This window comes from Triticum aestivum, chromosome 4B (genome assembly GCF_018294505.1).
Source record: "Triticum aestivum cultivar Chinese Spring chromosome 4B, IWGSC CS RefSeq v2.1, whole genome shotgun sequence".
Taxonomy (NCBI): domain Eukaryota; kingdom Viridiplantae; phylum Streptophyta; class Magnoliopsida; order Poales; family Poaceae; genus Triticum; species Triticum aestivum.
In genome coordinates, this window is record NC_057804.1 from 430464097 (window position 1) to 430487783 (window position 23687).

Here is a 23687-nt window from a genome sequence, read left to right on the forward strand (position 1 = left end):
GAGAACTACTGCGATTGTGCCTCAGTTCGGCCGGGCGAGCACCTCAGTAGAGAAAGCCGAAAACTGACTGTCATGATACAGCGAGAGACTGGTCAACCACTCGATCGAATACCGGAATGTTTAGAATTAATCCGCTTTGACGAAGGACCGTTTCCCGATCAGGCACATACGCGCCCCGAATTCGGAGAGCGTGGTGCCCCTAGGGGCTATATCGTAGCCCCACCCTCGAACTCCTATGGCTAAGTGAAAGTGATAAAGCATTATAGTCCGGTTGCCTCGTTTGCTACGCTACCACCTCCTTCACAGGACCGAGATGTCGGATTAAGTGTGAAAATGCGCTATTTTGCGAACACCCCCGCACCTTGTGCGTGGGGGCTGAAGCCGACGACTGCCATCTTTTAGGTTATACACACGTATACATAAACAGCCGCACAGGAGATATTTCAATACTTGAACGCACAAGTACAAAAAAGCGCTTACATCATAAAAACATTTTACAAACCAAAACGTTCATTTGAACATGACATTTTTTGAGCACTGCGACTCTATTACACGAGCACCACGCAGAACTTCCCCAAAATAGTGCTCGGCGGGTAACCGACTCTCGTCCGAACCCTGGGTCGCAACAGCGGTGGCATCCATCTCTGTCCAATGTGTCTTCACACGGGCGAGGGCCATCTGTGCACCCTCTATGCAGGCCGACCGCTTCATCGCCTTGATATGCGGCACCACCCCAAGAAATTGCTGCAATAAGCCAAAATAACACTTCGGCTTGGGCCTATCCGGCCAGACATGAGTCACGATATCCGCATGGCAAGTCCGGACAATCTATTCAGCTCAGCCCACTCGGCCAACCGATCGGTCAGCGGAAGTGAATGCTCCAGACTATGGAATTGAGACCAAAACAGCTCTTCCATCTTGTGATCCTTCTGACTTCGGAAGTGCACAACGGCATCTGCCGCACTTGCCGCTAAGTCCATATAAGGATCCTCTGGACCCCACAGCTGGCCAAGCTGAGCATACTTTGGATCTGTAAACCTTCGGCGCAGCAGAAAGGGCATGCCAGCCACAATGTCTCCGGCCTGGCGCAGCTCCTCCTTTATAGCCCGCATTGCAGAACGGGCATCCTTGGCTTCGGCACTGGCCTTCCCCAGGACTTCTCGCTCCGCTAAGCGTTCCTTTTCAAGAACCACATTGCGGTCAGTAGCATCTTTTAACTTCATGGCCATTTCAACCATCTCCACCCTGCTTCGGCAGTGTGCAGCCCTTTCGGCCTCTAGCTCTTCGGCCGCCCTCGAGGCAGCCGCATCACTCCTTCTGGCTTGCTCCTTGGCTTGAGCAAGTTCTACCCGAAGGCTCTCCACAGTAGCGGCACCATCTGCATTTAGCACATATGTTGTAAGGAGTGGGCTTCGGCTCCCTTACTAGGTGACCACGGAGAAAAAACCTACCTTGTGACTCGTCAAGTCGTTTATTGACCAGCGCGATGTCCGCCACCGCAACATCGAGCTGCCGCTTTAGTTCGGCAACTCCATAAGTCCGGCTAGCCACAGAACTATCCGCCACCTGCATAGGAAAGGCGAAAATCAATACCTGGGATTTTGATCCTCGGCACGCTATCATTCTCGACACCCTACCGAGTCTCAGGGGCTACTATCTATACAGGGCGCACTTTATGTGTAAAACTGTCAAAGGGTATGTCATTTTTACGTACCACAAACCCCGCTAGCAAACTCCTGACGGCATCACGCAATCCGCCTCCGGCGGATGAAATTCTTTCAATCACCATACTCATCAGTGTACGGTGACCTTCTGAGATAGACGCCCTCTCAAGCAGATCCTTCAGCTCCCCCGGCCGCACAGCAGTTGGTGCCGAACTATTCGGCCCTGCCGGACTCGGGGATACCCTCCGTGATGACACTTCAGGCTCGTCCACCCTATCCGATGGTGCGGCAGATGGGGGCGTCTCGCTCTCCATCATCTCCGGACGGAGTTCCCCCGAAGACAAGCTCATCTGAGAAGGACGGAGATCCGAACTACAAGGTAAAAACTTAAGTTATCCTCAGAAGCACAAATAGGGATGTCCCTTATTACAAAACTCCCTTTTTTCTACTTACGGCTCATGGAGGGCTGATTCTTTAGGGGAGACCGTGCGGCCAGAGCCTCTCCGGACGCAGGACCCTCTGGTGAAGATCTCTTCCCCCGCTTTGGGGCTTCGGCCTCCGGGTTTTCGGAGGCGGTCCTCTTCTCCCCTTGGAAGGAGGGATTCTCGATCCCCCCTTCCTCAAAAGCCTCCTTGGTTGAGGCAGTAGTTCCTCTGTTCTCCCCTTCGCATTCCTCTGAAGGCGCAACCTCAGCCATCTTGACCAGCACGGGATCCGGCGCGGTCTCTGGGAGGGGGCCGGACACCGTATCAGTTTTGCTTGTGCTATCCACTCCTGTTTAGAGGGCAATTGGTCAAAAGGCGAATCATAGAAAGGCAAACCAACGGTATGTCCGGACTCAGAACTACTTACTTGTGTATCCAGGCGATTGCAGCTTAGGCCGGCGTCCTCGGTCAATTCTGGACACACCTCTTGTGATCCGAAGAACAATTTGTACATCTCCACGGGTGTCGTACCCATGAAGTGTTGGAGAATTCGTGGTCCCTCCGGATTAAACTCCCACAACCGGAGAGGACGGCGTTTGCAGGGCAGGAGACGCCTAATCAGCATGACCTGCATCACCACGACCAGATCGATCTCCCTCGCTTGGAGGTCTCGAATCCGGCCCTGTAGGTCGGAGCCGGACATTGTTGAAGGTCCGAAGCGCTCGAATCTGGGGCTCTGGGTGTTGGAACTCGGGGCAGGGAGTAGATTCGATTGAGGATTGAAGAAAAGAAACAAGCCTTGGTCCCATTATAAAGAGGGAGAATACCAAGAGCCGTCCCCGTGACCGTTCGGGACTCGCCTCCGATAGAGGGGGCGTGGCAACGGGCACGGTTGGGTTACCCACGTCCGTATTGATGGGAATCCCGGAATAAGGGGAACACGATCTCTTCTTCGACAAGACGTGCCAAGGAAACCGCTTCGCTAAACGTGCTGAGGTGGTATAATAAAAAACGATTCAAGTAAAGGCTTGGTAGTGGCGTGACGTCATGCCACAAAATACGTCAGCAGATTGAACTTGTGTACATATTATTCTCTCTATGGTGGAATGCGGAATTTATTTTGCAGAGTCGGACACTATCCTGGTGTTCACAATCTTCTATGAGTTATTCGGAGGAGGAACCCGCCTTGCAATGCCGAACAATATGCGCGCCGGACTCATCGTCATTGAAGCCTGGTTCAGGGGCTACTGAGGGAGTCCTAGACTAGGGGGTGTCCGGACAGCCGGACTATCATCGTCAGTCGGACTCAAAGACTATGAAGATACAAGATTGAAGACTTCGTCCCGTGTTCGGATGGGACTTTCCTTGGCGTGGAAGGCAAGCTTGGCGATACGGATATGTAGATCTCCTACCATTGTAACCGACTCTGTGTAACCCTAGCCCTCTCTGGTGTCCATATAAACCGGAGGGTTTTAGTCCGTAGGACACACAACCATTACGACAATCATACCATAGGCTAGCTTCTAGGGTTTAGCCTCCTTGATCTCGTGGTAGATCCACTCTTGTACTACCCGTATCATCAATATCAATCAAGCAGGAGTAGGGTTTTACCTCCATCGAGAGGGCCCGAGCCTGGGTAAAACCATCGTGTCCCTTGTCTCCTGTTACCATCCGCCTAGACGCACAGTTCGGGACCCCCTACCCGAGATCCGCCGCTTTTGACACCGGCAGCCTCCTTAGCGGAGGCGGTAGCTTTCTTGTTCATAGCCTCCAGCATTTTGGTTAGCACCAGATCCGGCGCGGTCTCAGGGAGGGGGCCAGACACCTTATTAGCTTTGCTTTTCATATCCACTCCTGTTCAAGGAACAGCTCTTTAAAGGGCAAGTAGTATGATAAATGTACGGATAGCACGTCCGGACACAGGAATTAATAACTTGAGTATCCGGGCGATTGCAACTCAGACCTGCGTCCTCGGTCAAGTCCGGACACATCTCTTGTGATCCGAAGAACAGTTTATACATCTCCACGGGCGTCGCACCCATGAAGTGGTGGAGAGCTTGCGGTCCCTCCGGATTGAATTCCCACAGGCGGAGAGGGCGACGTTTGCAAGGAAGAAGGCGCCGAACCAGCATAACCTACGCCACTACAACCAGATTGATCTCCCTCTCTTGGAGGTCTCGAATCCGGCCCTGCAATATTGGCACGTCCTTGGACGGCCCCCAGTCAAGCCCTTTGTTGACCCATGACGCCAACCGTTGTGGACGGACCGAGCGAAAGGCGGGTGGCACCACATGCCTGGTGCCCCTAGGAGCGGTGATGTAGAACCACTCCTATTGCCACAAACCGAGCTCCTCTTGAACGGAGCCCTCAGGCCATGGAGCCTCGGCCCTCTTGCTTATGACTGCCCCTCCGCACTCTGCCTGTCGCCCCTCGATCATCTTCGGCTACACGTTGAAAGTCTTGAGCCACAATCCGAAGTGGGGGGTAGTGCGGAGGAAGGCTTCGCAGACAACAATGAACGATGAGATGCGAAGGATGGACTCTGGAGCCAAGTCATGGAATTCCAGCCCATAATAAAACATGAGCCCCCTCACGAAGGGGTCCATCGGGAAGCCTAAACCCCGATGGAGGTGAGACACAAATACGACGCTCTCACCAGGCTCGGGAGTGGGAATGACTTGCCCTTGGGCGGGCAGCCTATGCGAAATCTCGCAGGTTAGGTACCTGGCGTCTCTCAGCTTTAGCACGTCTTCTTCCGTGATGGAAGAGGGCATCCACTGGCCCTGTAGGTCGGAGGCGGACATTGTTAAAGGTCCGAAACGCCCGAATCTGGAACCTTAGGTGTTGGAACTCGAGGCGAGGGGCGGATTCGATTGAGATTGAAGAAAAGGGACGGGCCTTGGTCTCATTATAAAGGGGTAGAATACCAAGAGCCGTCCCCGTGACCGTTCGGGACTCGCCTTCAATGGAGGGGGCGTGCCAACGGGCGCGGTTGGGTTACCCATGTCCGTATTGATGAGAATCCCGGAATAAGGGGACACGATCTCTGCTTCCACAAGACATGCCAAGGAAACCGCTTCGCTAAACGCGCTGAGGTGGAATAATAAAAACGATTCGAGTAAAGGCTTGGCTGTGGTGTGACGTCATGCCACGAAATACATCGGCAGATTGAACTTGTGTATATATTATTCTCTATACGGTGGTACGTGGAATTTATTTTGCAGAGCCGGACACTATCCTGGTGTTCAAAATCTTCTATGAATTATTCGGAGGAGGAACCCGCCTTGCAATGCCGAAGACAATATGCGCGCCGGACTCGTCGTCATTGAAGCCTGGTTCAGGGGCTACTGAGGGAGTCCTGGACTAGGGGGTGTCCGGATAGCCGAACTATCATCATTGGCCGCGCTCCAAGACTATGAAGATACAAGATTGAAGACTTCGTCCCGTGTCCGGATGGGACTTTCCTTGGCGTGGAAGGCAAGCTTGGAGATACGGATATGTGGATCTCCTACCATTGTAACCGACTCTGTGTAACCCTAGCCCTCTCCGGTGTCTATATAAACCGGAGGGTTTTAGTCCATAGGACACATAACAATCATACCATAGGCTAGCTTCTAGGGTTTAGCCTCCTTGATCTCGTGGTAGATCTACTCTTGTACTACCCATATCATCAATATCAATCAAGCAGGAGTAGGGTTTTACCTCCATCGAGAGGGCCCGAACCTGGGTAAAAACATCGTGTCCCTTGTCTCCTGTTACCATCCGCCTAGACGCACAGTTCGGGACCCCCTACCCGAGATCCGCCGGTTTTCACACCGACACACACCAATAGAGAATGTCGGATCCTCAAAACAAAACAGCCGGTCACGCGCCGGAAACAATGAAGGGAGGTTTCCAACAATGAAAGACCAATCAAACATGGCGAAGTCAAAAGAAGATCCTCCATGGTACAAAAATACGGCTGCTCTTCTCCGATCACATCGACCGTCCAGACAACATCAACCACAGCAATTTAATTGCACTCACTATCAACCCAATAGTCCGGGGGCTCCATTTGACACGAGCCCCCGCGGGCATAAAATTATCAATAGCATCTTCTAAAAGATGCCAGGTGCAAAGGCCAAGTTTTTATTGGCCCACCACTTTAACGGTCGTCTTCGGATCACCAAACAAATAACACGCCGAAGAATAAGTCTTCGGCACTGTCCCCTTATACAGCAATTACCACACGCTACCGGGACAAGCCGCGTTGGCTAGATTCAACGAGGTACAACATTAGGCCAGTCCCATGTGACATAGTCACAATTATGGGCAGGGCCAAACCCCACCCTTAGAGTGGAAATCATAAAGGTGCTGGAATAGCGGGGCGTTCCTGTTTATGAAATTTTGATTCGGCAGCCAACTACCCGGACAACAACTGAGGAGTCCGTGCTATCTTACGGCATGACAACCTGGTTCAGCCAGGCTCCGATCAGGCACCCGCGGTTCAACCATGGCAGTACATACAGCTGCCTTCAAGCATTTGTCTCTATAGACTAACTTTGGCGCAGAACAGGACCAGCGACGCGGAATCAGCTCGGATGCACAAGGCAGGAACACATAAGGCAGTCCGGATACACCTCAGATCCACACACAGCCTCCTCTAGTCAGGCCACGACAGGTTCCGCCAAAAACACTCCTTTTCATAAGCATAAACCGCACTCACATGCATAGACATGTCATTTTACTACAATGCATAGACTTAAATAACACTTACCGGTCGTCGTTTCTCATTGACCCCTTTTTATCACAAACGGCACCCAGGCCTTGTGTTATGCCCGATTATGCCAGGGGCTTCATAGTACGGCAATAAAGTCCGACCACCTTTTCGGTCGTTCGGCACCCCAAACTTATAACACTATATGCATCAGCTCCTAATCATGTCTTGGGTCATTAGTTGGGTTTGCCCGACTCCCATGTTTTTGTACCTTACGTTCCGCTCCATCGGCTATGGTAGCGTTGGGAGAACTATTGCGATTGTGTCCCGGTTCTTCCGGACGAGCACCTCAGTAGAGAAAGCCGAAAGCTGACTGTCATGATACAGCGAGAACTGGTCAGCTGTTCGAGAGGTTGTAAAATCCTTAAAGATTTATTCCGCATAATGCCATTATAAATGCAAAGTGCGACGGATCGGTCTTCCGATCAGGCGCCGATAGAGCCCCTAGTTCGGCCCTCCGAACACCAGGGGCTGCGCCCACCATACTCAAATTCCTATGGATAAGTGAGAGTGATAAAGCCCTATAGTATGATTGCCTCGTTCGTGGTGAGGAACACCTCCTTAAAAGGACCCAACAATGGGATAAAGAGTGTTCAGTTATGTCCCGAACACCCCCGTACTTTTTACGTGGGGGCAGAAGCTGACGATTGGCCAACTCTCAGGATTTATATACACTAAACAGCCACACAGGATGAACAAACGTTCAAATAAAACAGGCAATAAATAATAAAAGTGTCATTATACCACATTACAAAGAATGGCACGACTGCCTTCAGGGAAATATAGTGTCTTTGGTACACTTATTCGCCACAAGGCGGGCTCCTTTCAATACACCCTCATAGTATAACTCGGGCTTGCAATGCTCCATACCCTCTGGCAGCCCTTCAGTCATCAGCTTCTCAGCATCAAGCTTCCCCCAATGCACCTTCGCACGGGCAAACGCCATGCGTGCACCCTCTATGCAGACCGATCGCTTAATGACATCAAGCCGAGGGCAAGCGCCAACAATCCGCTTCACGAGTCCGAAGTAACTGCTTGGAATTTGCTCCGCGGGCCACAGCCGGACAACCAAGTCCTTCAAGCCTAGTTCGGCTGCCTGGTGCAGTTCGACCAGCTGCTTCAGCTGATCGATAAAGGGCACCGGATAATTTGGCGCCAAATATTGTGACCAGAAATCCCTCTCCGCACACTTCTTCTCCTCGGTCCGATAGAATTGGGCAGCATCTGATATGCTGCGAGGAAGATCCGCAAACACCCCTGGAGAAACAAGAATTCAGCTTATCGCTTAGAGTTCCTCCCATTATAATGTAAAAATGGCCTTGAGTACAAAAGGCCTTACCAGCCGCAACCTTCCAGGCCTCCTGAATGTCCCTCAGAGCACCTCGGGCTTCTTCCCGAGCATCCTCTGCGGCTTGGAGAGCTTGGGCAAGTTCGGATTCTTTCCCTACTAGACTCTGCTCCAAGCCCTTGCTTTTCTTCACGGCCTCCAGGAGCTCTCGCTCAGCTTCAATGACCCTGGCCTCGTGCTTCTCACGAAGAGCCTGTTCGGCGGCGGCCTTACTATCGGCTTCGGCCACAGCCTTCTTCAGTGCCTCAATTTCGGCACTGGACCCTAGAGCATACAATGCAAATATCTTAATTAGGCACAACTTCTAATTCATGCTCAACTTAGCACAAGGTTCCGGCATACCTTGCTTGTCCTCAAACTGCTTCTTCACGCGGCCAAGTTCCTCTTCGGCCCGTTCCAGACGCTGCTTTAGTTCGGACAACTCCGCACTATGAGCGGCAGACGTCCCTGCAGACGCCTGTTTTCAAACAAAGGGATACACGTCATTAACTGAGTCTCCTGCAAAACGGATAAATTTGATCCCCTGCTCGGCTTTATTTCGCCGGACAGTGCCTCAGGGGCTACTACTCATATTATGACAATCTCCCAAAAGTTTCTTAAAAAACATACCTCAAAGCCCTTTATAAGACTAAGGCAGGATTCGTTCAGTCCACTCTCAGCAGACTGAATCTTTTCAATCACCGCACCCATGGGGGCACGATGCTCATCGACGATAGACGCGCTTCTTAGCGCTGCCGATAGGCCGCCCGGCAGCTCTACTTGGACAGAGGCCGCTGGCGTAGCAGGCAAGCCCCCCAAAGGCAGCTACTCACCCGAACCTGGAGCTTTAAAGGTCTCTAGGATCGTGTCTGGCTGGGGTTCGAACCTAAGATCAACCCCACCATCGACATGCACGGGAGCCGCCGCTCCCGTGTGTCCGGCCCCAGGGATATGCCCCCTGGTCCAGGTCTCGCTGAGACGGCGCCTCGGTGTCGCGCCTAGGCTTCGGGAAGGGGCCTCTCGAGGCGTCTCGCTCGCCAGGGCATCTGAGCTCAGCGAATCCTCCGATGAGGACTGTCCGACGTGGGACCTCGCCGAGCTGTACAAAATATGGCGACAGTTAAAACTAATACATCCAAACAACCCCGGGTGTGTATGCGTGTTTGGATTTCGTATACTTACGACTTTTCCAGGGGCTGGACCCTGGGATCCCACTCCGGGCTGCTATCAGTAGCCTTGGTGGATGCCTCTGGGAGGGAACCTTTCCCCCTCGTTGGCGATTCGGCCTCCAGGGATGAGGAAGCCGTCCTTTTCTTCCCACCCACTGCGGGAGGCTCGTCTTCATCCGCCTCCTCCTCTTCGTCTTCGGAAGAAGGATGGTCGCTGGAGTATTCAGATTTTGTGTCCGAAGCATCGCGATGACGAGGCCACTCCGGGTCTTCTTGACCTTCTTGGAAGCCTCTTTCTTCGGCACCTCATAATGCGCTGGGACTAGCATCTTCGTCAGAAGAGGTCCGGCCGGGTCCTCCGGCAACGGTGCAGGACAGTGTATCCGCTCCACCTTTTTTATCCATCCCTGGGGTTAAGATAAAGCATGATAAAAGTGTCTCCCTCAGGACATGCCAACTGAAGCATGGATGGACAGAGCACAACAATAACTTACCGGACTTGCAGAGTGGGATAATTGATACCCACGGTCCTCGGTGGAGCCCGGACATGATTTGCCGGACTTAAAGAGCACCTTCCAGATATCCTTGTGGGAGGAACCATAGAGCTCCCGTAGGGTCTGATGCTCTGTTGGGTCATATTCCCACAAATTGTGGGCTCGACACTGGCAAGGGAGAATCGGGCGAACTAACATCACCTGGACTTCGTCGACGAGTTTGACATCCTTGTCGATGACACTCTGGACGCGCGTCTGGAGCAGTGACAGCTCATCGAACGAGGACCAGTTCCGGCCCTTCTCGGGCCAGGACATGAGCCGTAGTGGGGCTCCGGATCTGAACTTAGGAGCCGCAGCCCACTTTTTGCCGCGCGGTTCGGTGATATAGAACCGCTGCTGCTGCCACTCCTTGACGGAGTCATTGAAGGCGTCCGTCGGCCATACAACCTTGGGCATCTTGGTCACCATGGCGCCGCCGCACTCGGCGTGCTCGCCACTCACCACCTTGGGATTCACATTGAAAAGCTTCAGCCATAGGCTGAAGTGAGGCGAAATTCAGAGAAAAGCCTCACACACGACGATGAACATCGAGATATTAAGGAAAGAATTGGGGGACAGATCATGAAAGTCAATCCCGTAATAATACATGATACCGCGAACGAATGGGTGAAGGGGAAACCCGAGCCCGCGGACAAAATGAGGAAGAAACACGACCCTCTCGTGGGGCTCCGGAGTAGGGACGATCTGTCCCGCCGGCGGAAGACGATGGCCTATCTTTTTGGCCAGGTACCCGGCCTCTCGAAGCCTCTTGATATCCTTCTCCTGGATGGTAGAGGCCATCCATTTGCCTCCTGCTCCAGATTCAGACATCTTTGGAGAACCTCTCTTCAGTGGAGAAGAAGAGTGCTTGGGCGCTAGGGCTCGAGCATAGGGGAATGGACTATAAGAGGGAAAAGGAATGGGTAAAAAGGAAGAGACCTTATCTCTTTATAGAGGCGGTAAAAGCTTTTGCGCCTCCCCACTTGCCTGGTGGAACCCGCTCGTTCTCCACTCATCGCAATTAGCGGTGCGTTTGGGTTACCCGTACCCGTATTGATGAGAATCCCGCAATAAGGGGACACGATCTCTGCATCGGCAAGACATGCGGAGGAAACCGCCTCGCGATATACGCTGAGGCTGGTTGTGGGAAAACAGTTCGAATAATGACTCGACCGTAGTATCATGTCGCTTTGTCTAAAGTTGACGGCAGGTCACATTTGTGAAATATCATTCTCTCTACGGTGGTATGTGAAGCTCATCTTGCAGATCCGGACACGGTTTAAGTGTTCGGAGTTTACTTTGGAGTATTCGGAGATGGAACCCGCCTCTCAATGCCGAAGACGAACTGCGCGCCGGACTCATCGTCATTGAAGCCTGGTTCAGGGGCTACTGAGGGAGTCCTGGATTAGGGGGTATCCGGACAGCTGGACTATATACTTTGGCCGGACTGTTGGACCATGAAGATACATGACTCAAGACTCCATCCCGTGTCTGGATGGGACTCTCCTTTGCGTGGAAGACAAGCTTGGTGATCCGGATATTATATTTCCTTCTTTGTAACCGACTCCATGTAAACCCTAGCCCTCTCCCGTGTCTATATAAATAGGAGAGTTTAGTCCTTAAGGGACACGATCACAATCATAATCATCATAGGCTAGCTTCTAGGGTTTAGCCTCTACGATCTCGTGGTAGATCAACTCTTGTACTACTCATATCATCAATATCAATCAAGCAGGAAGTAGGTTTTACCTCCACCAAGAGGGCCCGAACCTGGGTAAACATTGTGTCCCCTGCCTCCTGTTACCATCAGCCTTAGACGCACAGATCGGGACCCCATACCCGATATCCGCCGGTTTTGACACCGACACACCCCCACAGACACACCTCTCTCTTAGTAGTTGGCATATATGATTCCATCAGATGATTCGGTAGGATATCCCTGACTGTTAGGCTGGATGGTAATACGAGGCAAAGTTTTACCCAAGTTCAGACCCTTGCAGTTGAGGAAAAAGCCTACTCCTAGTACTGTATATTAGTGATAGTGGTGTGTACAAAGTACACGTGAATACCAGGAATTGTGCATGTGTGTATACTATCGACGAACTAGCCCCCAGGATTCTATAACATACTCGGGGCCTAGGGTTACAAATCATCTATAGTCGACTTATCACCAGTGGGGATAGAGTCCTCCATGACTCTAGTAGCTTCGTGTTGTACGCCGAGTCCTCCACATGGGTCTTCGTGTAATGCATCTCGGTCCAACCTATGTGGCGCAGGATGGAACCGACCCATGAGTCCTTATGTTGACCCACCACAACTAGAAATGATGTGCCCACGCCAACTAGAAATGATGTGCCCACGCCAACTAGAAATGATGTGCTCACCACACCACACATGCAATCGACCACTAAGAAAATAAGCAGATACAATAGTACAATGTTATACATGAAGTTAATTGCATGGTGCATCCAAAAATATTTGTTCTGCATTATGAATTTTATATTTTCTCCTAAAATATTAGTCACGGGAAAGAGAAACGAAGGGCATATCTCTCTTTGTCTCCACCGGACACCCCCTCTTTCTACACCACTTTCACGTACGCACACAAACTATCTCTCGGCCCTCTAAAAGTATGCATGCCCATGGCACATTCACGCGTGACGGTCACTGTATTTCAAGAGAAAGCACTATATGGTCACTGGACTTCTGAATATGCTCATTATGGTCACCGTATACATTATCATGGTGATCATACAATATCTAGCTCATGATACGTCTCTGTATTTTGTTGATGACACTGACGGACATTGTATTTGATGCGTGCTCCGTATTTTGTTGATGACACTTACGGTCATTGTATTTGAAGAGAAAGCATGATATGGTCACTGGACTTCAGAATAAGCTCATCACGGTCATCACATACATTTTGTGATGCTAACCAACCTGTGGTTGGATGTTTAGGAGGACAGTGGTTTCTCGAGCCCACCAGGGTTAAAGTCTTGGTGCTCGCATTTATCCTGGGTTTATTTAAGTATTTTTCCGGCGCTGTGCGATCAGTGGGAGGAGACGTTCCACTCGACTATGAGGCACCTATGGTGTCTTCGTAAAATCTCAAGATCATATGCTGGCTCACTCTCTCGAAGGTGCTCATAGGGGTAGGGTCTGCGTGTGTGCGCTTATAGAGGTGAGTGCTTGCGCGTATATATGAGTGCTTGCATTTGTACCATGTTAAAAAAATACATGTCGTGATTATACGGTCACTGGCTCACCTGTACAACTCCGTATTTTGTTGATGACACAATCAGTTGACCAGTCAAACGTTCCACATGGCGCAACTAGTGTTGCACCATCGGGGCGCGTAACCGTGGGGCCCACCTGTCAGTGCGTATATGAAAGAAAGAAATGGTAGTTTGAGTCTGTACCGTGTTAATAAAATACATTTTAGGGTGATCATATGGTCACTGGCTCACCATACAGCTCCGTAAATTGTTGATGACATGATCAGTTGACCAGTCAAATGGTCCACATTTAGCAGCGCACATTACCATAGGGCCCACCCGTCAATGCGTATATGAAGGACGTAAATGGTAATAAATTAGTGGTCGGTAGGGATTCGAAGTCATGAGACTTCCGGTTGGCAGTCGCCGGCGGTGATTGGGCGCTGGCGTGGGGATCCCCGGAGAAAAAGCGCAGGATGTGATAATCCCCAAATGCAGGGAATCATCATAGCAATTTACAAAGGTGGAAGTGATAAGTATGGAGTGTCGAACCCACAAGGAGCTAAAGGTAAGATGAATATTCCTCAAGTCCTATCTGCCACTGATACGACTCTACGTACACCGAACATTTGCTTCCAACTACATACGACAAATAGAACTACGTTGTGGGTATGAAGAGGATAACTTTGCATGATATCGGAGAGCTAAAATATAAAAGTAGGTGATGTTATCATAAAGTTAGAATATATTACTAAATATTATAAATAGTGAGTGTGGAATAAAGATGGGTCGGTGTGCGGAATTATCCTAGGCAATTGTTAACAAGGCCAGTAATCACTATTCCAATTTCATATGTGGGAGAGGCATAAGCTAACATACTTTCTATTCTTGGATCATATGCACTTATGATTGGAACTCTAGCAAGCATCCGCAACTACTAAAGATCATTAAGGTAAAACCCAACCATAGCATTAGCATATCAAGTCCCCTTTATTCCCATACGTTGTGACCCACTTATCTGTGTTTATGCTTCTGTCACTCAAGCAACGCAGGCAATAAGTAAACCATGGACATATTGCAACACCGTACAGCGGGAATCCCTCACGCTTGCGCGACACGGAGGGCACAATAGGACAACACCAAAATAAAACATACAACTCATACCAATCTAGATCATCAATCAACCCAAAGACAAAGGATATCTACTCTAAACATCATAAGATGGCAACACATCATTGGATCATAATATGTGGCATAAAGCTCCATGTTCAAGTAGGGATTACAGCGGGGTGCGAGAGAGTAGACCGCATAAAAGAGATGAGGCTAGTGATGATGATGGTGATGTTGATGAAGACGATCACCGCGGCGATGATTCCCCTCCCGATGGCACTTCGGCGCCACCAAGAGAGAGGAGGAGAAATTCTCCCCCTTGTGCTTCCTCCTTCATGGCCTCCCCCTGGATGGGGAGAGGTTCCCCCTCTGGTCCTTGGCCTTCATGGCAATGATAGCCCCTCAGAGATCCTTCCCCATGGCCTCCGATGATGATGGCCCCCTCCGACAAGGTGCCAGAGAGGGACTAGATTGATTTCTCGTGGCTACAGAGGCTTGCGGCGGCTGAACTTCCAATCTAGGTTATTTCCCGAAGGTTTCTGTATTTATAGGAGAGGTTGGCGTTGATTCCACGTCAGGGGGGTCTCCGGGCTGTCCACGAGGCAGGGGGCGTGCCCCCCACCCTCGTGGGCAGCCCGAGACTCTTGTGGCCCAACTCTTGCACTCCAGGGGCTTCTTTTGGTCCATAAAAATTCATCAAAAATTACCACGTCAATTGGACTCCGTTTGGTATTCCTTTTCTGTAGAACTCAAAACAAGGAGAAACAGAAACTGGCACTGGGCAGTAGGTTAATAGGTTAGTCCCAAAAATCATATAAAATAGAATATAAATGCATATAAAACATCCTAGATGGATAACATAATAGCATGAATACTTCATATTATAGATACGTTGGAGACGTATCAGCATCCCCAAGGTTAATTCCTGCTCATCCTCGAGTAGGTAAATGATAAAAGAAACAATTTATGAAGTGTGAATGCTAGCAGGTGCACAAGTTTGATCAATGATAATTTCAATAACCTTTTCTAGCATCATTATATGTCATAACAGTAGCTCATCTCATAAAACTTTTCATGATCAAGTAACAAGCTATTCACATGTTAAAGTATAGATCATAAACTTTCTTGAAAACTAACAAACAATGCTCTTAGTCATCAAACAATTGCAATTCATCTTATTTTCAGGAAGGGTCTATGTAAGAGCTTTGATTTAGCAAATCCCACATACTCAACTATCATATAGTCTTTCACAATTTCTAACACTCATGTGATAATTATGGGTTCAAAGTTTTAATTGGACACAGAGAAAGATAGGGGCTTATAGTTTTCCCTCCCAACCTTTTACCTCAAGGGTAATGTCAACAATAATACTTTATGAAAACCTACATCCAAGTGGATATATGTATCCGGATCGCTCCAACACAAAGTGCTTGCCAAAGGAAAAAGTGTAAAAAGGAAAGGTGATGATCACCATGACTCTTGTATAAGGGTAGAAGATAAAAGTAAAAGATAGCCCTTCGCAGAGGGAAGCAAAGGTTGTCATGCGGTTTTAAGGTTGGATGCACAAAATCTAAATGCAAAAGAACGTCACTTTATATTGCCTCTTGTGATAGAGACCTTTATTATGCAGTCCATCGCTTTTATTTCTTCCCTATCACAAGTTCGTATAAAGCTTATTTTCTTTGCACTAATAGATCATACATATTTTTATTGCATGCACCGATGACAACTTACTTGAAGGATCTTACTCAATCCATAGGTAGGTATGGTGGACTCCCATGGCAAAACTAGTTTAAGGGATGTTTGGAAGCACAAGTAGTATTTCTACTGGGTGCAAAGAATTTGGCTAGCATGAGAAGGAAAGGCAAGCTCAACATGTTGGATGATCCAAGACAATATACTTTATTTCGGATATAAGAAAACATAACCCATTACGTTGTCTTCCTTGTCCAACATCAACCTTTTAGCATGTCATATTTTAATGAGTGCTCACAATTACAAAAGATGTCCAAGATAGTATATATATATGTGAAATCTCTCTTCCTTCGATATTCTTTCATGAATTGTTCAAGTGACCAATTCTGTGTTTGCTAACTTTCAATAAGTTTACTACCTATACTTATTACGTGTGAAGTCATTACTCCCCATGGTATAAGCATATGAAACATATATAAATTAAGATTTATTATATTCAATTCATTCAACCATTTACTCCTAGGATATACGCAAAACATGTGAGCAAATGACAAACTACTCCAAAAGATATAAGTGAAGAACACTGAGTAGTAAAATAATTAACTAGTCATGGGAGGATTCTCTTTTTTTATTCAAGATTTCAGATCCAATGATTTTATTCAAACAGCAAGTGAAATTGAAAATAAGCTCCAAGCAAAACACATAGCATGTGACGAATAAAAATATAGCTCCGAGTAAAGTATACCAATAGTTTTGAAGACGAAAGAGGGGACGCCTTCGGGGGCATCCCCAAGCTTAGGCGCTTGAGTCTTCCTTGAATATTACCTTAGGGTGCCTCGGGCATCCCCAAGCTTAGGGTATTTCCACTCCTTATTCTCATCATATCGATATCTCACCCAAGCTTGGAAACTTCAATCACACAAAACTTAACGGAACTTCGTGAGATAGGTTAGTATGATAAAGAGCAAACCATTCACTTTGGTACTATCAAAGACAAGGTTCATAATTGTTCTCGCACAATGCCTACTGTACCATACAATTTCTACAATTTATATTGATAAATATAAGCAATAGAAACTAGAAAACAAGCACACTATGCAATGAAAATAGAATCTGTCAGAAACAGAACAGTCTATAATGATCTGAACAGAAACCATACTTATGCTATGCAAACAATTATGAAATAAATTGGTGGACGTGAGGAATTTGACTATTAATCATCAGAAATAAGAATCAACCTAAAATCACTCTCCAGTAAAAAAAATGGCATCTATTCTCGCGAGCGCAAAGTTTCTGTTTTTGACAGCAAGATTGCAAAGACTTCACCCATGTCTTCCCAAAGGTTCTACTTGGCACAAACACTAATTAAAACATAAAACCACATCTAACCAGAGGCTATATGAATTATTTATTACTAAACAGGAACAAAAAGCAAGAAACAAAAATAAAATTGGGTTGCCTCCCAACAAGCGCTATCGTTTAACGCCCCTAGCTAGGCATGATGATTTCCATGATGCTCACATAAAAGATAAGAACTGAAACATAAAGAGAGCAACATGAAAATATGACTAGCACTTTTAAACCTAACTCACTTCCTATGCCTAGGGATTTTGTGAGCACACAATTTAAGGGCACAAGAATCAACTAGCATAGGAAGGCAAAGCAAGTATAACTACGAAACTTTAAGCACATAGAGAGGAAACTTGATATTGTTGCAACTCCTACAAGCATATATTCCTCCCTCATAATAATAATTTTCCGTAGCATCATGAACGAGTTTAACAATAAAACCATCACATAAAGCATTATTTTCATGATCTACAAGCATAGAAATTTTTTCATGAACGAGTTTAACAATAACACCTCATATCACTTTGCGGCCTCACGCACGGTATTCCCACGGGTGTCGCCTTACCTTGGCCCGGGACCGTTTGCGCCTTTTGGCACACGTATATGACGGTGTCGCTAGCATCCATATGATAAGGAGCCCGGGCTGACATGGCTAGTCGTAAACCCAAAGTGGCACAGACTTACAGGGACAGGCATTCATGACCCAGCATCGAACGTGTCGGTCATCAGCGAGTGAATCCAGGCTGTAGCACTGGGCTAGCAGGACTCCGGTGAACCGGGCTGTAGCGGGCTAACAGGACTCCGGTAATCATCGCGTGACATTTCCCCGAAGGGACAGACACAGGAACGAAGAAGGACACATGCCGGCCAGCCTAAGTATTCCGGAGCAGTAGCAAGCTACCATGGCTCGGTGGAAACACTAGGAGACATTTCCCGGTAAGAGAGGCTACTAAAGATAAACAACTAGATAGTCAGATCCCACACATATCAAGCATTTCAATAACATACACACAATATGCTCGATATGTGCAATACAACATGGCATCACAACATGACTCTACGACTCAAGTATTTATTCAATAGGCTCCGAGAAGCGAGATATTACAAACATGGGTATCATGACCCAACAATCAGAGCATACAAATCAAAGCACAAGCGGAAGCTATCATGTCTGAGTACAGACATCTATAAATGAAAAAGGCTGAGAAGCCTGACTATCTACCAGATCCTGCCGAGGGCACAAGATCGTAGCTGAGGTAACAAGCTAAACGTCGAAGTCCACGCGAAACTACTAGCGAGACCGAAGTCTCTCTGCAAAAACATAAATAGGCAAACGTGAGTACAAATGTACCCAGCAAGACTTACATCAGAACTATCTACATATGCATCATTATCAACAAAGGGATGGTGGAGTTTGACTGCAGCAAGCCAGCTTTGACTCGGTGGCTATCCTGAACTACGACTGCAAGCGACTCTTTTGAGGTGGCGCACACGAGTCCACATATTCACCATATCAATACACCACTATGGATCCGCTCCCGTCTCCCTACGAGAACGCCATCCATAGCACTCACGCTTCTCTTGCGTATTTTAGAGTATCCACTTTCACTTGTCTATGAACTGATATAAGCAACCCAGAAGTCCTTTTCCGTGGACACGGCTATTCGAATAGATGATGTTAACCCTGCAGGGGTGTACTTCTTCATACATGTTTCCGCCACTTAGCGTCTGCACACGACATGTGCTCGGCAGACTTCAAGCGAAAGCCGACGTGGGTGTAGACCACGACCTACCTAAACACTCAAGTCTCTAGTCCAGGTTTATCGCCTATTCGGGTTCCATCCATGAGGAGATCCGGCCGGAGTTTCGCTCACAGCCCCAAACGATGTGAACAGGGTTCCCGAGATACCAAACGGGCATCCGGTACACCGTGCCACGTACCTACCGCATCACAGCCCACCCCTACGGTCAGCACTGTCCACGGCCTCCAGTAAGCTACAAACACCAGAAACTACTTGCAACTCCTGGACAGAGGACTAGGGTGAATAAGAAGTCGAGCGGGGTCATATTTCAGGGCCCAATGCATGGTAGTAGCTGAATCATGGATCACAAACACAGAACTCAGTTCCTAAGGACGGCTTCAATGAGACAACCCACCATGTACTCCTACATGGCCTCTCACCGACACCTTTTACCAAATCGTGTTCACACACTTAGCTCACACATAGTAGGACATGTTCACACACCTCTGATTCATCCTCGATGAATCAGACCTGACTCAACTCTAAGCAGTAGCAGGCATGACAAACAAGCATGAATGAGTAGGCACATCAGGGCTCAAACAACTCCTACTCATGCTAGTGGGTTTCATCTATTTACTGTGGCAATGACAGGTCATGCAAAGGATAAAGGGGTTCAGCTACCGCAGCAGGTAACAGATGAATCGATGTTGTCCTAATGCAGTAAAAGAGAGCAGGAGCGAGAGAGTAGGATTGTATCGGAATGAACAAGGGGGTTTTGCTTGCCTGGCACTTCTGAAGATAGCATTGAGTCTTCATCAGTGTCAACGATCACATCGTCGGTATCGCGTCTATCGAGAGGGGACAAATACCGGCAACACAGAAGGGAACACAATCAATGCAATGCACAATATGATGCATGATCATGACATGGCAAAATGAATGTGTTTTGAGCTAATGCAACTAGCAACGGATTAAATGAAGTGGGTTTGAATACAAGATTCAAATTCAAACTCCATATGTGATTATTTAAATGTCATTCACTTCATTTGTCCTAAGCAGTAGTGATAAGTTGTTCTAACATGCATGAAAATGGTACAGATGGATTCCTTGAATTTTTCTGATAATTTTTCATATATAAATTATTTAATTTGGAGTTACGGTTAATTTTCTATGATTTATTGAAGTTTTAGCTATTTTCTAGAATTAATAAATCATTTAAGAATTATCTAAATTCCAGAAACATTTACTGCGTCAGCAGTGCGTCACTGTGACGTCAGCAAGTCAACAGGGGTCGGTCAGGGTCAAACTTGACATGTGGGGTCCACACGTCAGTGTCTCAGTCGACTTACCAGGTTAGTTAGCCCTAACTAACTTAGTTAGCCGGGCGGGGCCCGCATGTCAGTGGCTCACCTAATTAACTAAGTTAGTTAACACTAACTAACCTAGCACTAACTAAGCAGGCGCCTGGGCCCACACGTCAGGGGGTCAAACCCCGGGTCAAACCCGCCGGAGTTGACCCGCGGCTTGTCGCCGGCGACGCCAGCAACGGCGGAGGGCGTCGGAAACGCTGCTCCGGCCACGGTTTGATGCGCGGGTGGGTGCTACGAGTAGCTGGCGATGTGGCGCATCCAACGGTGGCGGTGTTTGGTGCTGGGGTGGCCAGAGTTAACGGCGGCGAGCTCTTTTGCGGCTGCCGGAGTTCGGCTATCGACGGGAACCATGCCACAGAGCACGGGAGGAGCAGCAGTTGGGTAATTTGAGCTCCTTCGGATGCGCTGAGCGCATTGGCGGGCTCATAAGCAAGCGGCGACGGCTGTGGCCACGACGGCGCCATGGCCGGCGGCGAGGGATTCTCGGGCAAGGTGGTGGGGCTAGCTAGAGAGGGAGGTGGGGCACGGGGAGAGGGGGAATCGGGTCGAGGGCTCACCGCGGAGCTGCAGGGAGGGTTAGTGGGCTCGGGGGCGCGCCGGAGTGGCCGAATCGACGGAGAAGATCCTCGGCAGCCGGCGAGGGGGAAAACGTCGGGGGCGGCGTTCCGGGGCTCTTCTGGTCGCGTGAGACGACGAGGAGGACGAGGGAGGACCGGCGGAGCTCTGGGAGGCGTCGGGGAGACGAGACGGTGGCTGTGGCCGCGCGAGCGCTGGTCGGCGGCGACGGCCTCCATTCGGGCGCGTGAGGGAGAGAGAGCAGAGGAGAGGGAGGAGCGAGGGAGAGCTACGGGAGAGTGAGAGAGGTCGTGGGGAACGAGGGGGAAGTGCGTGGCTCCCTCGGGTGCCTCCAGCGGCGAGCAGGTAAGCAGGAGGTGGCCGGAGCTCTTCGGGCACGCGCCACGCCTCGCCTCTGCCTACTGGCAGAGGAAGAAGAGGACAAGGGGGGAGGAGGTGGGCTGGGCCAGCGGGAGGAGCTGGGCCGGCTACAGGTAAGTGGCCCAGGTACGGTTCTTTCTCTCTCTTTTTGTTTTAATTCTGTTTTTCTATTTTTTTAAATTTGTTTTGGCATTGTTTTGAATTTAAACAAATTCAAACAATGCCAAAAACTCCTCTGAATATTTTTATTTGCTAGATGGACTTTTCCAACAGCACATAAAGCATTTCAGAGTTATTTGAAAATATATCCCATATATTATGAATATAATTCCAAATTCAAATACAATAATGGTTTAAATTCAGTGCTCAAAATATTCCTCAAAATGTTCATTATTTTTGGTTTGGTGCAAAACCCTTGCCAAAATATAACCAACATTATTTAAGGCCATTTTGGAACATTGAATGCATTTTCCCAGGGTTCTTTGCCCCTCTTTTATTTAAGTTTTTGAGGCTTCCAAAATTCCTCAGTTCAAGTTTCAAAAATTTAAACATGATGCAAGCAAGATGCAACACTAGACAGCACCAGAAGCTAGGGATGTGACAACTCACCCCCACTAAACAAGAATCTCGTCTCGAGATTCAAGCGTAGGGTAGGATGAAGGGGAAACGCAAACTAGTATAATCTTCACGATCCAGGGTGCACTTCAAATGAACGTTGTTTCGATCACCATCTTTGTCTTGTCGTCTTGTTCTGAGAACTCCAATTGACATGACAATGAGAGGAAAGGGAAACTCTAGCAGGATCGATCTTCTAGAAGACCGAACAACTCATGGAATGAGACATAGCAACATCTCTCGAGCTGAGGGACGAAGCACACATCCATAAGAATGGAGTGAGGCAGATGACGAAGGTTCACTAGGTAGATAACAATTTCACGCTTAAGAAGGTGGTAAACGATTGTCAACGTAGCGAGGAGTTGAGTTTCCATGATACCATAACGATACACCTTAGGGAAGGTGACTCGTAGAGATATTCCCTTAAGTGGCAAAAAGAATTACTTTTGATTCAGAGATCACTGAAACTCTTTAAACCAGCCTAAGACAATTCTCGAGCGATCGTTTGGAGGGGGTCGGTAGAATGGCATACTCAAACTTGGATGATGTGGATTACCTTGTTGAAGACAACGTAATGGATGATTTTGCTTATCACCGGAAATGGAAGAGATCCATGGTAGAATGGCACATTGGCGGTGCAAGCTGGGAACAAAATGCAAATGCTGGGAATGATTCTGGTAACTGGGGAGAGGCTCAACAATAAAGAGTTATTCCACTATTGGAATGGTTATAGCATAACCGAGGAAACTGAGAGCGCTATACAGTTAATGCCGACGATCAAACCTAGCACTTGCGCGTGCTCTCAAGAACTTGAGCAATTCCATAATCATCAAGGTTTTACCAACATCCGTGTCAAGGGTCCGGTAACACAACTTACTACCATGTTGAAGGGTGATGGAGGATGCAGATGCAAAGGAAGATAACACCTTCTCAAATTTCACCCTTGGCGGGGCCAAGGAAATAAAATCTGGATGATCGACTGAGAGACATTTAGCACTCCGCTTCTAATGTTCTCCTTGATGTGCTAGCGTAATCCACCCATAGATATGGTTTGATATCTAGAACATCAAGTAAAAAGGTCGGACTTCGGAACACAGAAATCCATAGGGGCAACTAGGGAGTAATCCTACGAAATCCCTATGGGGAGGTGGCCAACTTCCTCAAACAAGATACTATAATAATAGGTCTACCGGATGGGTGTGTTGGCCATGACATCCACCTTGCCGGTTATTGAGAGACCAATATTATAATTCTTGGGAAATGTTCCAACCATCACATCTGCCTGAGATGCAGATCTGGTTGGTGTCAGGATATCCCAGACTCATCAAGTCTAGAAAGAAAAATGAAGGTTTGCAACACAAATCGACGAGATGACGTTGCGGGATTCTCGGGAGATGAACTACGATAGCAAGCTCCAAAACATGAGCTGGTTCTGCTACAAACACGTGAACACGTTGTCCTAGACAAAACATTATCACATGGTAGTCTTACAACAAAACACTACCGAGTTCAGGTGGGGAACCATAATCGAGGATATTGAAGTCCTTGCATAAGGCATGCTCTTAAGAAGAAACTTCTTCTCCTTGAACAAATCAATCAGTGGCTTGGTGTGCTCGGAACACATATGGAATGAAGGTTGCAAGTCTCCAAACCATAGAATACTTCCCACATATGCATGACTGACTTGGGATGATTCCAGAGGAAGCAAAACTAACTTTCTCAAATTCACGGCGGCAACTTTCACCAAATGCACGTGTATAAGAGGAAGTCACTCCTT